Genomic DNA, 15243 nt, shown 5'->3' on the forward strand with positions numbered 1-15243 from the left:
ATTGATAATAACAAATTACCATGGAGTTACAAAAATGAACAATGATTAAAGTATGCTGGGAAATGGATCCCATCCTTGAGAAAACTGTCTGTGCTAAACCACATGCTGTAGAATCCAGACAGGCTGTAGCTACGCACAGACAATTTGTGAACAACCCTGACAGCTACAGACCACGAAATTCAAACCCGGAGTTGAACTTGAATGGGACAATGGAATGCCTCTCTTGGGCCATCAATGTGCCAACCCTTGGTTAGGTCTGATTGATCAGAGTTGTCCAACATAGTCATTCTGTTGACAGATCCTCCATATCCTCCCAAAATGAGGTGAAGACTCTGAAGAACGAGAATCACCGCAAAACCCCACTTAGGGCAGTAAATCGAGAATATTCACCAAAGCAGAATATACCTCCAGGTGCATCATAAGAAGAACAATTCAGCGCGTGGAGCACGGCAATGTTCTGTTGTGATGGTATACGATCATACAAAGTTAAGTTAAAGCATTAAGTAGTGTATAGTGTGTTTCATTACGTTATAGTACAATTTATTGTTCTAATGTTAATTGTGTTCATTAAACAGATGTTTATGTTTATGAGTCGACTCACAGTTCTTTTGGTGAATATAACATGTTAAAACACACTGTGTCGTGATATAAAAGTTTCCTAACAATTCTCTTTGCACTTGAGACAGAAGAATTTTCCCGCATTTAGAAAATAGTCCAAACCAGTATTCTTCTTACCAAAGTGCATGACCTCACACTTACCCCCATTGTACTCCATCTGCCACTTCTTTGCCCACTCTCCTAACGTGTCTTTTCCTTTCTGCAGCCTCTCCACTTCCGCAATGCTTCCTGTCTCTCCACCTATCTATCATCTAAAAGGTTAACCAGAATGCCCTTAGACCATTCATCTTGATCATTAATTTACAAAGTAAAAAGTCGTTGTCACAACACTGAGCCTTGTGGAATATCACATGTCACTGGCTACCAAACTGATCATTTTTATCCTCACTCGCTGTTTTCTGCCTTTTTAACCTTTGTTGTTTCTCAATTCCACCCACACGGATTCTACACCATCTGTTCATATTTCAGTGATGAGAACTGAGTGATGGAGCTGCAAAACACTTTTGCATTGGCGCTAATTAATAGCTTGGAATGGACTAAAAATATGACATTGTCGATTCCACTGAATTATGGCGACAACCTATGCCTTTGACGAAATATTCTGTTTGCATTATGGAAGAATATGTGAACCTGCCTGAGAAGACACAGACAATTTCAAATGTTTGTATTCTTCCAGAATACAGACGGAATATTTGGTCAAAGACATAGGCTGTCAAAAACATTCCAATGGACTTGACAATGTAATATTTTTACTTTCCTTGTTTTTATTTCTATATGAAGAAGACACGAGTTAATAAGGAGATATAAGTTGGTCAAATGAACAACAAATATTGGTGTATGGAGAATACAATGGAAAATGTGTCTGTGTTCAAATATGTTGGAAGTTTAATGGAAATGTACGAATTGTTTAAATGGAGAGATTGGATTGAGGCACAGAGGAATCAGAGCACGCGGATCACACAAAAAATTTCGTGTACTTCAAGATGTTAGAGAGGCCAGACAAATGTTGAAACGTTTTTGAAACAGAATTCATTCAGAAGTAGGAAGAACTTTTTACAGTTTTACAGGGTACTGGTGAGACGACATCAAAAGAACTATGGCCATAATGACATGCAAAGCAGTACAGAGAAGATTCACTCAACTGACTTCTGTGAAGAATTGTATTTCAGGAGGAAATATTGAGCAGACTGGCCCTGGATCTCCTGGAGTTTAGCTGGACAATATGCGATTATGTTTAACCTCAGAATATTCCGAATCGTCTTTTTAAGTTGAATTCTGAAATAATACTTCAGTTTGTATGAGACATTACAATAAGTGGTTGGAAAGTAAAACTAAAGAATATCTCATGTCACAAGATGTGTGTTGTTTCAGCCCTCTCAAAGTGTTGTGTATTTGTGAAACTCTCTTCCCAGAGAGCGATGAAGGATAGGACATTGAATATTCCTGAGGCAGAGGCAGGGAGACTGTTGACTAAGAATGACACAGTAACGTTGTAAGGGCAAAGAAGGAACACTTACGCCTGATGCTAGCTGCTACTTTTATGTTGTCTTCAGCTATCAAAAAATTAGGAGGCCATTCTCATGAACCTGAAGACTTTTTCTTTCAGATTGATGGATACAACTTTCCAAATGTGTTTTTTTAAACAAGGTAAAAACTCCTTTGAAACTGCTTTAGAAATTAGATAATAGTGCAGCTTCCTTTCAGTTGTTGTTGTGAGGTGAGTTCCATTAGTAAAGCCACCGATCTGTTGCCTATGTTTAATTTCCACTCATCATGTGTTAGTGAACCCCAGTGGACCTCGTGGTGCTGGAACCCTAACATTTTTGTTTCAGAGAGAGTTACAAGTGACAGTGAACAAGTGACAGTGAAGGGACAATGGTTTCTATTGAAACCAGGATGCAATGTGACCTTGGAGACTATATTCTTCACCAATTGATGCTCACAAGCTATGGAAATGCTGCGACTATGTTCTGTTTTCACGAATTAAAGTGCTAGAGTCTTATAGCACACAAACAGGCCATTTAGCGCAACATATCTACACCAACCAGAAAATACCAAACTACATTAATGGAAGTTACCTCAAAGCGCATGGCCGACTCTGCTCTGGCATTTTGTGCTCATTCAGCTGCTGATTAAATGCTGCATGAACACGTGGTTATTCGTGACCTGGGCTGTCAGTTGGCCTTTTATTTCAATGTATTCACAAAATGGCGTCTGTAAATGCATCACCCGACTTCAAAGGCCGCAACAAGCTCATCAGATCAATAAACACGGTTACATTGTTCAATTATTATTAGAAAATTAGATTTTTCAAACATTCATTAGGGATTTTAATGAAGCTAGTCCAACATTAATTGCCGTTGAGCAGTTCCAGTCCAGTTGGTGTTGATCCACCCAAAGTGGCTATTGGGAGGGAGTGCCAGCTGTGCATCTCGTGCCAGTTTAGCTGAGAGTAAGTATTACTGGTGGTGGAGGTCGTGTTAAACAAGCTGCGGTACTGTGATGAACAGCTGGCAGAGGGTGGTGCTTCACAATATATCATGGAATCATATAATAAAGAAGATGCCTATTAAATTGGGCACCATCGAGCGTTCATACAAGTTCTTTGCCAAGTTTGTACGGTTTCCTTCATCAACCACCCTCACAGGCAATGCATTCCAGAAGCATATCACCCTCTGGGTTCAAAACAGATTTCACAAATCATCACTCAATCTCTTGTCTTTCACTTTAAACGTGTATCCCCTTGTATTTAACCGTTTGACTAAGGGCAACAGCTGCTGTCTGTTCCCTCTGTCTATATCTCATGCTGTTATACACCTCTGTCAGGTTCACCCCATAACCTTCTCTGCTCCAAAGTAAAGCAAAAGCAAATCTAGCATATCTCCATGGTTTGAGTACTGTCTTGTTTTGTTACTTCTGTCAAAGTGCAGCATCTCACATATTGTAGTGTTAAGTTTTTCGGTCATTGATCTGCCATTTGAACAATCCTTTTGTACCCTCCTGTAACCTAACACTTTCGTTCCCACTGTGAGTCATAGGACAGAAGGTCGTTTCTTTACTCAGAGAGCAGCAGGGGCGTGGAAAGCACTGCCTGCAACAGTAGTAGACTCACCAACTTTAAAACCACTTAAGTGATCATTGGATAGGCATAGTGTAAAGGATAAAAATGGAGTAGTGTAGTTTAGATGGGCTTCAGATTGGTTTCATAGATCGGCGCAACATCGAGTGCAGAATGGCCTGTACTGTGCTGTAATGTTCTATGTTCTATATGTGCACAACCCTGTCAAACTGTATATCCAGTGATTGAAATACTTATGTAACATACTATTCTTTCCATTTGAAATAGCCCTGTTGACATTCATCGAATGCATGTAGTGTGGAAACAGGTCCTTGGAAGAGTCTCCTAGCCAGACCCATTCGTCTCCCCCTCCCCACCCGCCCCCGATATTGACCCCTCACTATTGTGCCTAATCTATACATCGGTGAACACAATGAGAAGATTAGCTTGGCCAATTCACCTAATCTGCACATCTTTGAACTGTGGGATGAAATACATGCAGACCTGGGGAGAATATGCAAACTCCACAGAGATTCGCCTGAGGTTGGAATCGAACCAGGCCCTAAAACTGTGAAAGTGTAGTGCTAATCCCTGACCCACAGAGCCACATCAGCTATCAGCATTCTGTCTCATTTTGGTTGCTTTGCTTTGCATTTCATTCTGTCTGTCAGAAAGCGTGATGGTGACTAGGGGAATATGTTGTCTTCCCCTCAAATCTCCACAACCACTGCTCCCTTTCCTTTCTATCTCCTAACTAATGTTATATTCATTCTGTCCCTGGCTCATTAATCCAGGGGTTTTAATGAACCAGGTCTTTGTACATTCCGTTTTATTTTTCTTTGGACTGAAGTCAAAAAAAGACTGAAGGAAATAAAACAGCAATAAGATACTTGTCGATTAAAAAAAACCTGAAGCGCATTGTGTGTTGACATTACAGTGTTGCCTTCAGACCACAGTCAGAGTCATGTCCAGACGAATCCAAGCTTCCTCTGTCCGTCAACAGCAACTATGCCCAGGGATAATCTTTTGGTTGGCAGTTGTTCTAGTGGAGGAGAGAACATCAAAATAACAACAACTTGATTGTGTGATTTTTGGGGCTGCAAGCCATTACAACATTGTACATGAACAACACAGCAAAATAAGCTAACCTGCAAAAAGAAAACATCCATCACTCCCACCCCGCCCTCACCTCGCCACTGACATTGTAAGAGCAATTAGTGTCTGGAGATGTGGCCAATAGCGAGAGATGTCAACATCCAATCCAGCCCAGTTGTTCATGTGAGCTGCAAGTGCAGTAGTGAAAGGGTTAATTGGAACTGTTTGTTTAGTAACTGTGATTGATATCAGCCTCCATGGATTCAACTGTGTCAATAGAGGCTTTCCCTCTCCTATTAGTAAGGGACTTCTTTCGGTGCCTTATCCAATGGTAGCAGCAGATACGCCACCTCCGACACTAGTGGAGTCAGCAGCTACAGAGACAGAGAGAAGAGAAATCAGAATCTGAGAACAACAGACTGGAAAGTTCCAGTAATGGATCATAACCTGAAAACATTAGGCTGGAATGTTACAATGTACAGGAGTTTATCCGATGGTCTTTTCTGGTTTTCCTGGTCTCGGTCAACATTAGCATTACAAATATACTGTGTACTGATGATTATTCAGTCAGGTTATTATCCCATCCTCGCTATTGTTGGTGTTCCTGGTCAGTTTTTCCATCTCTATCTATTTATTAATTACATAATTACATTCAACTTCATTGTTTTTGTTTTTGTTATCTTTATCTGGTAAAAACAGAAAATACTGTATTCAGTTTCATTATAAATTCCACTCATTCTCCACAAATTTCAGACATCTTCCTCACAAACATCTGAAACAAAACTGTGAGGACCCTTTTTGCGTTGAACTGATGTATGTCTTGGTATTGTCTCCATCACCAAACCTGCCCATTACACGCTTCATAATACGCTTCATAATACCCTGAGTCTCCACCATTGTGCCAGTGCTGTTGCTGAATTAACCATTATCTATGCCTTTGTAAAGGTCAGATTTTACAGATGCAGTTCTCTTTTCGCCACTGCTCCAGTTATGAATAGATCGATTACAAACTTGTAATCTCTAAAGTAAGTTCATGACAGGGACACTGTGTCAGAGTAGGAATGTCGCTGGATGGGTAATCCAGAGGCACAGGTCAGAATACTAAAGATACTGTTCGAAGATCGCAGGACTAAAATTCGAATGATAAGAATCTAAATAAAAACAATTGCACAAACTGTAACCATAAAACGAGGAGAATTTTGTCTAAAAATCTACCTGTTTCACTGATGTCCTTTGCTAAAGGAATCTAACATCGTTACCGGGTCTGGATTGAGAGTGAGTTCAGACCCACAACAATGTGCTTGGCTCTGTACTGCCTTGTGGAATGATCACAATTAAGGGCAATTAGTGATGGTCATCAAATGCTGCCATCGGCAGTGATGATGACCTCCCATCAAATACAAAAACTAAACATTAAATCAAACAAAGAAAGCGACTGAAGAATTAAAACAAAGAGACACAAAGTGCTGGGGAAAGGGAACAGGTTGGCAGTTTCTGTTGAGAGAAAAACAGAGTTAACATTTTGAGTCCACTCACCATGCACCAGATCTGAAAGCAGCTGGGAAATAGTTAATTTGTGTTGGTCGAGTGAGGTGAATGTATGGAGAATAGAGAGATAGAGAAAAATAATCAAACAAAGGAATTGTTGATAATCAGCTGGAATGGAAACAAAATGTGTTATTAATCTTGTAGATTTTTTTAATCTTTCCCATATTCCTGAGTACCATGCCTATATATCCAAGTCCCTGCTTAAAACGAGGTACGTCCCTCTGTCTCTCTTCCCTGAGTGTGGTCATCTTCTTTTCTTCAATAATGGGACGTGGGTGTCACTGGCTGGGCCAGTATATATTTCACTTTCCGGGTTGTCCATGAGAAGGTGTTGGAGAGCTGCCTGCTTTGAACCAATGCAGTCCAAATACTGTAGGCTGCGAGTGCTTAGATCTGTCTGCTTTCATTTCTTTGAGATCTTGTCGTGATATAACTGAATGGATGGCTTGGCCATTTCAAAGTGCAATTGAGAGTCAATCACATTGCTTTGGGGCTGGCATCACATGTGTAGGCCTGACCACGTGAAGATAACAGATTTCCTTCCACTAAGAACAGAAGTGGGCCAGATGTTTTGTTTTTATTTGACAATTGATAATCTTCATTAGATTGTTAACTCAAATATTCAATTGATTTCAAATTCCACAATCTGATGAGGCAGGATTCAAGTCCAGGTCTGAGTCATTAGCTGGGGCCCCGGATTAATAGTCTGGAGACAATAGCACTAGACCACCGCATTCTCAGTTTCTACACTGGTAATTGTAGTGCTGCTGTTATTGTGACTGAGGTACAGAATTTTTTTTTCAGTTACATTGTCAACTACTTCCATGGAGAAAAGAACCAGTAATATTTCAGCTCACAGGGACTGTGCAGAGCTGCAATGGTTTGTCAGCCAGGAGTAGAAACTGAGGAGAAAAAGTAATTTCTAAACTCTGATTGGGTGTGACATGTGTTCAGCGATTTGACTTGTACCCATCACTGGAAAGTGTGGTGGTTCTCCGGATTGTTTTCTTGGGTTTGTGTTATCAGCTACTGCAATGACTTAGGGAAACCTGAGGGTCTGGTGTCCCCATTCTGGACAAGGTTTGGGCACTGCACTTTGAAGAGAGTCTGGGTCTGCAGACACTGCATAGGAAGGAGCAGGACACCACACTATCCTTTCTGAGATTTCCACAAATATTTTCCAATGTTGTACCTTTCCCAATGTTGTGCAAAGTGTGAAGCCAGTTAATTTCAACAATGGGTTCACCGAGCCGTGAAAACTCCATCAGCACAAACTATAGTCTCACACCAGGGAGAGGACATTACTCAAAATGCCCATCAACTGTTTTGATTCTGGAACTTTCCAGGCAGGTGTGGGCGAAGCATCCACTTTGCCAGAGTGCGATCCTCTACTCACAAGGTGACGGAGGCCATCTCCGTCCGGTGAGGTGAATATGTTGCTTATGTCTCCACAGAGGAAGGAATAGAAAATCTTCTCGAAATGTTAGGGTGACTGGCGAAAATGTGGAAATGCAAGAAGATAAAATTATCGAAGATGAAGTACTGGGAAAAAAACAAAGCTCATTGTATTGAATGTTGGTAAGTTGCTGGACTAAATGAGTTATGAATTGAGAGGGTTACAGAGTTAGGGCTGGAGAGTTGTGTTTGTCAGGTAGCTCTTTCAGGAGCAGGTACAGAATGGACTGATTCTGTACAGTCAATTCCTTAACTCTTTGAGGGAGGACAAAGTTTGTCAAAGCTTTTTATGTTATGGAAAGGATACTGCAGACTTAGAAGTAACTACTGTGACCATAAATATTTAAAACAGAATATCAACTGATAAATAAATCGATCTCAGATGTGAGGGAAAGTATTAGATTTCTTTAGTAATTCACAGTCACTATATCCTTGGAGAATAATGATATGATTTGCGGAGTCAGCCTAGATTTTAGAAAGGGAAATCGTTTTGATAAACTACCTGGAGTTTATGGAGGATGTTGATTGTGACATCGACAAATGAGAACCAATGGGAACTGTGCATTTGGATTTTCAGGAGGCTATTGACAGGAAAGGAAGTACGTTAGAGTCCTTGTGTAAGGGGTGAATATACTACATGGAAATGAGAACTGGATAATGGGGGGAATACAGAGAGTAAGATTCTGCTCTGGACTAAAGGCCATTGCTCATAGGGATCAAATGTATCAGTGCTTGGAGCCTAGTTGCTCACAAGGCAAAGAAATGATTTGAATGTGAACAACATATACAGTCCTTTTCGTTTTGTATTTATTAGAAGACTAGAGATTGGGAACTGCAGTTATCACTTGCACATTTCACACGAGCCAGCAAGTAATCAGGGCAGTATGTTGTCTTTCATTACAAAATGATTCAACTGTGGAAGTAAATTCATTTTCCTGCAGTTGTAGAGTGTTGCTTGATCCATATTTAGGACACTGAGTACAGATTCTCTCTCCTTTATAAGGAATGATTTCATTGCAACTGAGATAGTGCAAAGTAGTTTCACCAGACTTATTCCTGGGATGATGGTACCTCGTGGAATGTGTGAAGACAATGAGTGTTCAATCCGTGGCGCTGAGAGCGAATAAGTCTTTTACATTTAAACTTGAAAATTAGGCACTAACACTCATATTGTCAAGACAAAGACAGTGATCATGTGAAACATTACGTTTTCCCATGATATTTGATTCCCAATAGTTCACATCCCTGGGCGGACCCGCATGTTGGTTGAGAGGCAGCTCCAGGCTCTGAATGAACTCTCACAGCCTCAATATGCAATTGGTGTGTGAACCTGCACTGTTCACAAATCAGTCAGCAGCCAGATCTGTCAGGAATACCGTATTCCTGAAAGATGTAGCCATTTCCATCAGTTTCTAGTCTCCATAAAAACACCAGTCTGTCTTCTCGGAGACAGAAGTTGAGACTTGGCACAAACCATCCACCTTCCTTTCTCACCTTCAGTGAACCAAGTTAAGTAACACGTGCACCACTGGCAATGGATCCAGGAGGAACAACATAGCGCAGTTTATCTGTGTAGTCGCTGCTTCACTGTTTGTCATGTTGGGGCATGAATGACATCTTCCTATTTCTGCATAATTGAGTTGACAGGTGAATGGCCTCTTCCTGCTCACATGGAAGATGCTCAAAGACCAGAACTGGCAACTCCTGCCTCCTGTTTAACACCTCAATGTTCTGTCTACACTCCTTCCCTCCTTGTTTAACAGGCAGGAGGGGCTGAATGGGCTACCCCTGTTCTTGTCCAATAGTTTCAGTGGGTTGAATACATTCTGTCGCAACCAGCTTGAGGTGCTGATTGAACTCCTCTTATTTAAATGTGGGACTAGTTGGACAGCTACATGAATGTTACCTTCACTTTACCAACACAGATTAGATGCTAACCAGGTACTGCTGCACATGGACATGGACTGCTTCAGCAGTGGACAGGTGAAAAATTATTCTTAACAATCTTTAGTGAACATCTCCCACTTCTGATGTATGATGTGGGAAAGACGTTGAAACAGCGGAAGAAAGCTACCTTGAGGATGCGCCCTGAGATGTCCTGTGACAGATATGATTGATCGTCACCAACCACAAATATCTTCCCTTGTCCTCTGAATGCATCTAACCAGTGGGGAGTTTACAATTAATTCCCATTGCATTCAGTTCTGTTCGGGTTCCTTGATACCATCCACAGTTAAATCCTGTATTAATATCAGGGCCAGTCACTCTTACCGCGTTTTTATATCTTTTATTCATGAGAATAGGTCACGGTGTGTTTGTGAGGGGCGTTTCCTTCTCACAGAGGGTAGTGACTGTCAGGACTTCTGTATTCCAGAGAGGTGGGGAGGTAGATCACTAAGATGTTTGGAAGGGGGCACAATGGATATATGAGGCATCAGAATATTGAGGGCTGCAGGGATTGAGCATAAAAGAATAGTTGAGGATTTTGCGGATTATCTATGATCATATTGTCGGGAAAAAAAGACAAGAAGGGCTGAATCACCTATTCGTCTATCTGACGTTCTCTCATTCTGTTATTGGGAAATTATTTTCCTGGAAGTTCTGTTATTGGATGTTGCAATCAGGGAGACCAGAGGATTTTGTGGGGCATCGCTGGGTGAGGTATGGGCGCTGTATTTACAGTGAATCTGGATTGGCAACATGACCAACAATTGAAGACAGTTCTGTAACGAAAGAGGAATGAGATGTTTCACTCCACCACCTACCTTTTCTTTTCCCAAGAATATTTTCCAACGCCATGTCAAAATGTGTGTGACAGTCTTCATTTGCTGAATAGTTTCCGCTGTTTCTGTGCACCAGGTTATTGGGGTAAATGGCCTCTGACTGTTCCTGTCCAGCAGATTTGAGAGGTTCAATGGAACATAGGAACATGGGACAGAGGAGAAGGGTTGGTCATTAGACACTTTGAGCCTTCTCCACCAGGCACTAAGATTGTGGCTGATCAGGCTGTAGTTCATTGTCCTTTAGTATCCGATATCGTCGTAGCATGGCGTTGAATAAATGCAACACACAAGCACCACAAATTATTGGGGAAGACCATTCCCACTCAAACAGCCTTTTGTGAATTTCTCCTCATCCCTGTTCAGACTTGACATGGAGATGTCTCAGTTTCATTTTCTACTCCAGCTCCTCCATTTCTCATGACACATGTTAAATGTAACTAGGTTGGTGATATGACCAATGATGTCGTTCTCAGACTAGGTCAGGTTCTTTGTTCGGGACAAGTCAGGGAGATAGCTTAAATTTGGAAAGGTAATTTATCAAAGTAAACTTACTCAACCTATGATGTAAAGATACATGACAAGCAGTGTGGACAAATATGAACTTTAATATTTATCTTTCAATTTAGACTGAGACGCAGTTTGTATACACAGAGAAGTGCACATACACAGACACAAACACTGAGACACTGACAGTGTCATATACACAGGTGCACACAGACACACACATACACATGCATGAAGACAAACAGAAAAACAACTCTGCAGAATATCAGTTTGAAAGAGGTTCTCGTAGCAAAAGGTAAATTCAAGACAAAAGGAAATATTAAATTGTATTCTGCATCTGAGGTCATTCTGTTCAGACAAGCTGCTGTCAATCGGATTCCTTCCTGGAACATTTGGATTTGGCTAAATTCCATTTGCTTCTGGCAGTGTGGAGATTACAATGAAACTTCAACAAGAATCCTTCACCAGTGCTAAAGATTAGTTTTACTCTCTCATACGTTGCTGTGAGAAGGAAAAAGGAAACTAAGGGAACAATAAGCCGTGACTTCTCCAGCAGGTTGCATTTTCTCCAACTTTTAAATGAAATATGCAATAATGCTACCTGACCAACTAATTGGACCATGTGAAGCCTCGTTGAACATGCTTGGGACTAAATGAATCCGTCCCTGTTCCCTGCTCCATTTAGGAGAAATTTATAAGCTTCATTTGAAGATGCGTTTGTATGTGTCCTCATAATTTTGTCCTATAAAGTCATTTCTTTGGAATAACTATGTCAAAATGAATACATTGTTCTCTTAAATTGGAACCCTTAGTTCTAGTTTCCCACACCAGAAGAAATGTCCATCCGCCCAAGCACCTGATGGACTCTCCTCAAGATCTTATATGGTATAGTATGAAAATCTCTCATTCTCAAACCTGAAGTTTTCTGGCCTTGTCGAGGTTTATAAAATCATGAGGGGCATGGAAATGGCAAATAGCCAAGGACATTTTCTGAGGTTTAGGGAGTCCAAAACTAGAGCACATAGTTTGAAGGTGAGGGGGTAAGATTTAAAAGAAATAAAAGTTGTAATCTTTTCTCGGAGTGTATGGAATGAACTGCCAAAGGAAGTGTTGGCGGCTGGGAAAATTACAACATATAAAAAACATTTGACTGGATACTTGAATAGGAAGGATTATGGGCCAAGTGCTGGCAAATGGGACGTGATTAATTGAGGACATCGGGTCGTCATGGACAAGGTGAACCGAAAGGTCTGTTTCTGAGGTGTAAGGCAGAATAAGGCCTTCTTTCCAGGAACAAGTACAACTTCATAAAGCTTCCGAATCAATTGATTATATTTATTTTTCAGTTTAGGGAATCATAACTACACGCAATACATCAGATATGGCCTCAGAAAGCCCCTTTACAGATGCAGTAAAATATACTGATAAACTTTGTATGGAATAGAATAATTGCATACACTTTCCTAACCACTTATCACATCGGCATAATAACTTTGTGTGATGCATGTACCAGGATGCTCGAATCCCTTTGTACCACTGAGTTTTGTGATCGCTCTCCTATTAAGTTGTTTACTGTTGTTTTACCCTATTGTTACAGCATAAACTTCATTCGCGCAGGTTATACTGTTTTTGCTAAAGGTTTACACACTAACCCCACCTGTCTCTACCCCCATTACAGACTCTCTACCTCCACTTGACATCTTATTGAATGAATGTCTTGGTGGCTGAGCCAAATGAGGTCGACTCCAATCAATCCCCACATCCAAAGCATTGACAGGTTCGAAATAGTTGTTGATCTTGCATTGACATCGAAGGAACTCCACCACGTTAAAGATTTCCAAACTGAAAACAAGCATCAATCCCTACTGTCTGTTTCCTGATAGGTACCCGGGGTTCCCTGTTCCTGCATAGCAGCTCAGAAAGATTGGATGGTCGCCTCATGTGACTTGTAATGTACTGAAATGGCTGAATGACTTTATCATCTTCCTTTGTAAATCCTTAAAGGGCAAAAAGTTCTCCTCGTGTCTCATTGATGACGGGCGGAATTGGATCTTCCTCTCCCTCTGTAACAAATCGAGAGTTTGAGTGAGAGAACAAGACATGGGTTCGGAACAGCAGGTGGCCATTCAGCCCTTCGCGTCTGCTGCTCCTTTTAGAATGTGCATGGTTGATGTGATTGTAACTAAACTTCGATTTCCTCTCTGTTCCCAATAAACGTGGATTCTTTTGTTCATCAATGATGTAGGACACCCAATTTTGAATGTTTTTAGTAACACAGTCTTCACTGCTGCTCGGGCGTGGGAACACTACAGATCACACAACCCTAAAGAGAATGGAACATCCCTGTCTCAGTCAGAAATGGGAATGCCCTTATTCTTAAAATGTGTCCCCATCAAGCCAATCACCACTCTTTTGACACAGGGACACAACAATTAGAAACAGATATAGGCCATTCAAAACTCAAACATTTCCACATTTCCTTTAACAACCGACAATCAAATACTGTCCACATTTAGCCTCAACTGAGGTTAGATGAACTCCAGATACCATAAGCTCACAAGAGTGTAGGAAATTGGAACATAGAAAGTGCAGCACAGCATAGTACTTCAACGTTCAATGTTGTGCCAATCTTTTATCGTAGTCTAAGACTAAGCTAAACTTCATACCCTTCATTTTATTATTATCCATGTGTCTATCTAAGAGTTGCTTGAATGTCCCTAATGTATCTGATTCTACTTCCACCGCTGGCTGTGCATTTCACGCACCTACCACTATCTGTAGAACAAAAAACTGTCTCTGACATCTCCCCTCAGCCTTCCTCCAATCACTTTAAAATTATACTTCCTGTGTGATAGCCATTTCCACCCCGCTAAAACGTCTCCAGTTGTCCACTCTATGCATGCCTCATCATCTTGCACACCTATGTTATGTAGCTCTCATCCTTCTTCACTTCAATGAGAAAAGCCTAGTTCCCTTAGAAATTCTCCATAAGACATGCCCTCCTGCACAGACAACATCCTGGTAAATCCTGTCTGCACCCTCTGGAAAGGTTCCAATTTCGTACCATAATGGGGCAACCAGTACTCAACACAATACTTCATGTGTGGTTTAACCAGGGCTACAGCATAATCTCGCGGCTCTTAAACTCAATCTCTCTGTTAACGAAAACCAACTCACCATACTCCTATTAACACCCCTATCAACGTGAATGGCAACTTGGAGGTACCTACGGACGTGAACCCTAAGATCCGTCTGTTCCTCTACACGGCCATTAATGCTACCTTTGACTCTGTAATCTGCATTTGGATTCGACCTTCCAAAATGAATCACTACAGAAAATAAGAAATTGGTGCAGAATTAAGCCATTTATCCAATCGGATCTGCTGTGCTGTTTGATTATGGGTGAAATGTTTTTCAGCCGCATTCGTTTTCCTTCGCCAACCGATCAAATGGTTCCCTTGTTAATGAAAATCGTATTGATCTCTATAGTTAGTAAACTACTTTTTCTGAGTGAAGGAGTTTGCATGTGTTAGTGTGTAAGTGTTCATACCTGTATCTATATGTGTTGTGTGTTCAATGTGTCTATGTATGTTTGTGCGTATCTTTGTCTGCATCTCTGTTAAACGTGCTCTTTGTAGCTTTTAGGGTAAATCCCCTGAAATTGATACCAACACCCTCCCTCTTCCTCCATCTCTACTGTCTGTCAACGTTAAGTGTAGAGCCATACAATGCCACCCTCTGCTGGCCTCCCCTGCACAATGTCAGATTTTTTTCTCTCTCAGGGGACATCAAATTCTGTGAATCACTCAGATTGCACAGCTGCTTGTGTTTTCAAATAACCCTTTTTAAGCACAGAGTAGTTTCGTCTGATACCTAATAATATTGTTCCAGAGATATTACCATCATCACTGGGTCAGGTTCAGGACTTTTCAAACCTTTCTCACTTATAATTTGTAAGAGCGCATTACAAAAGTTTTCAAGTTAAAGAACGTGCAATAAACGCATTATATCACCTTACAAATGTTTCGTTCGACATTGATTGGGTGCAGTTGCAGACGAAATACTCTTTATTGTGTACACTGTGTGAATAATCTTCAAAGACAAATCACTTCCACGTTGTAGTAGGAGCGCAGGCATTACTCTACATAAACATTCTCCACTCTTAGGGTCCTCAGTACAATT

Source organism: Chiloscyllium punctatum, chromosome 13, assembly GCF_047496795.1.
Source record: "Chiloscyllium punctatum isolate Juve2018m chromosome 13, sChiPun1.3, whole genome shotgun sequence".
Taxonomy (NCBI): domain Eukaryota; kingdom Metazoa; phylum Chordata; class Chondrichthyes; order Orectolobiformes; family Hemiscylliidae; genus Chiloscyllium; species Chiloscyllium punctatum.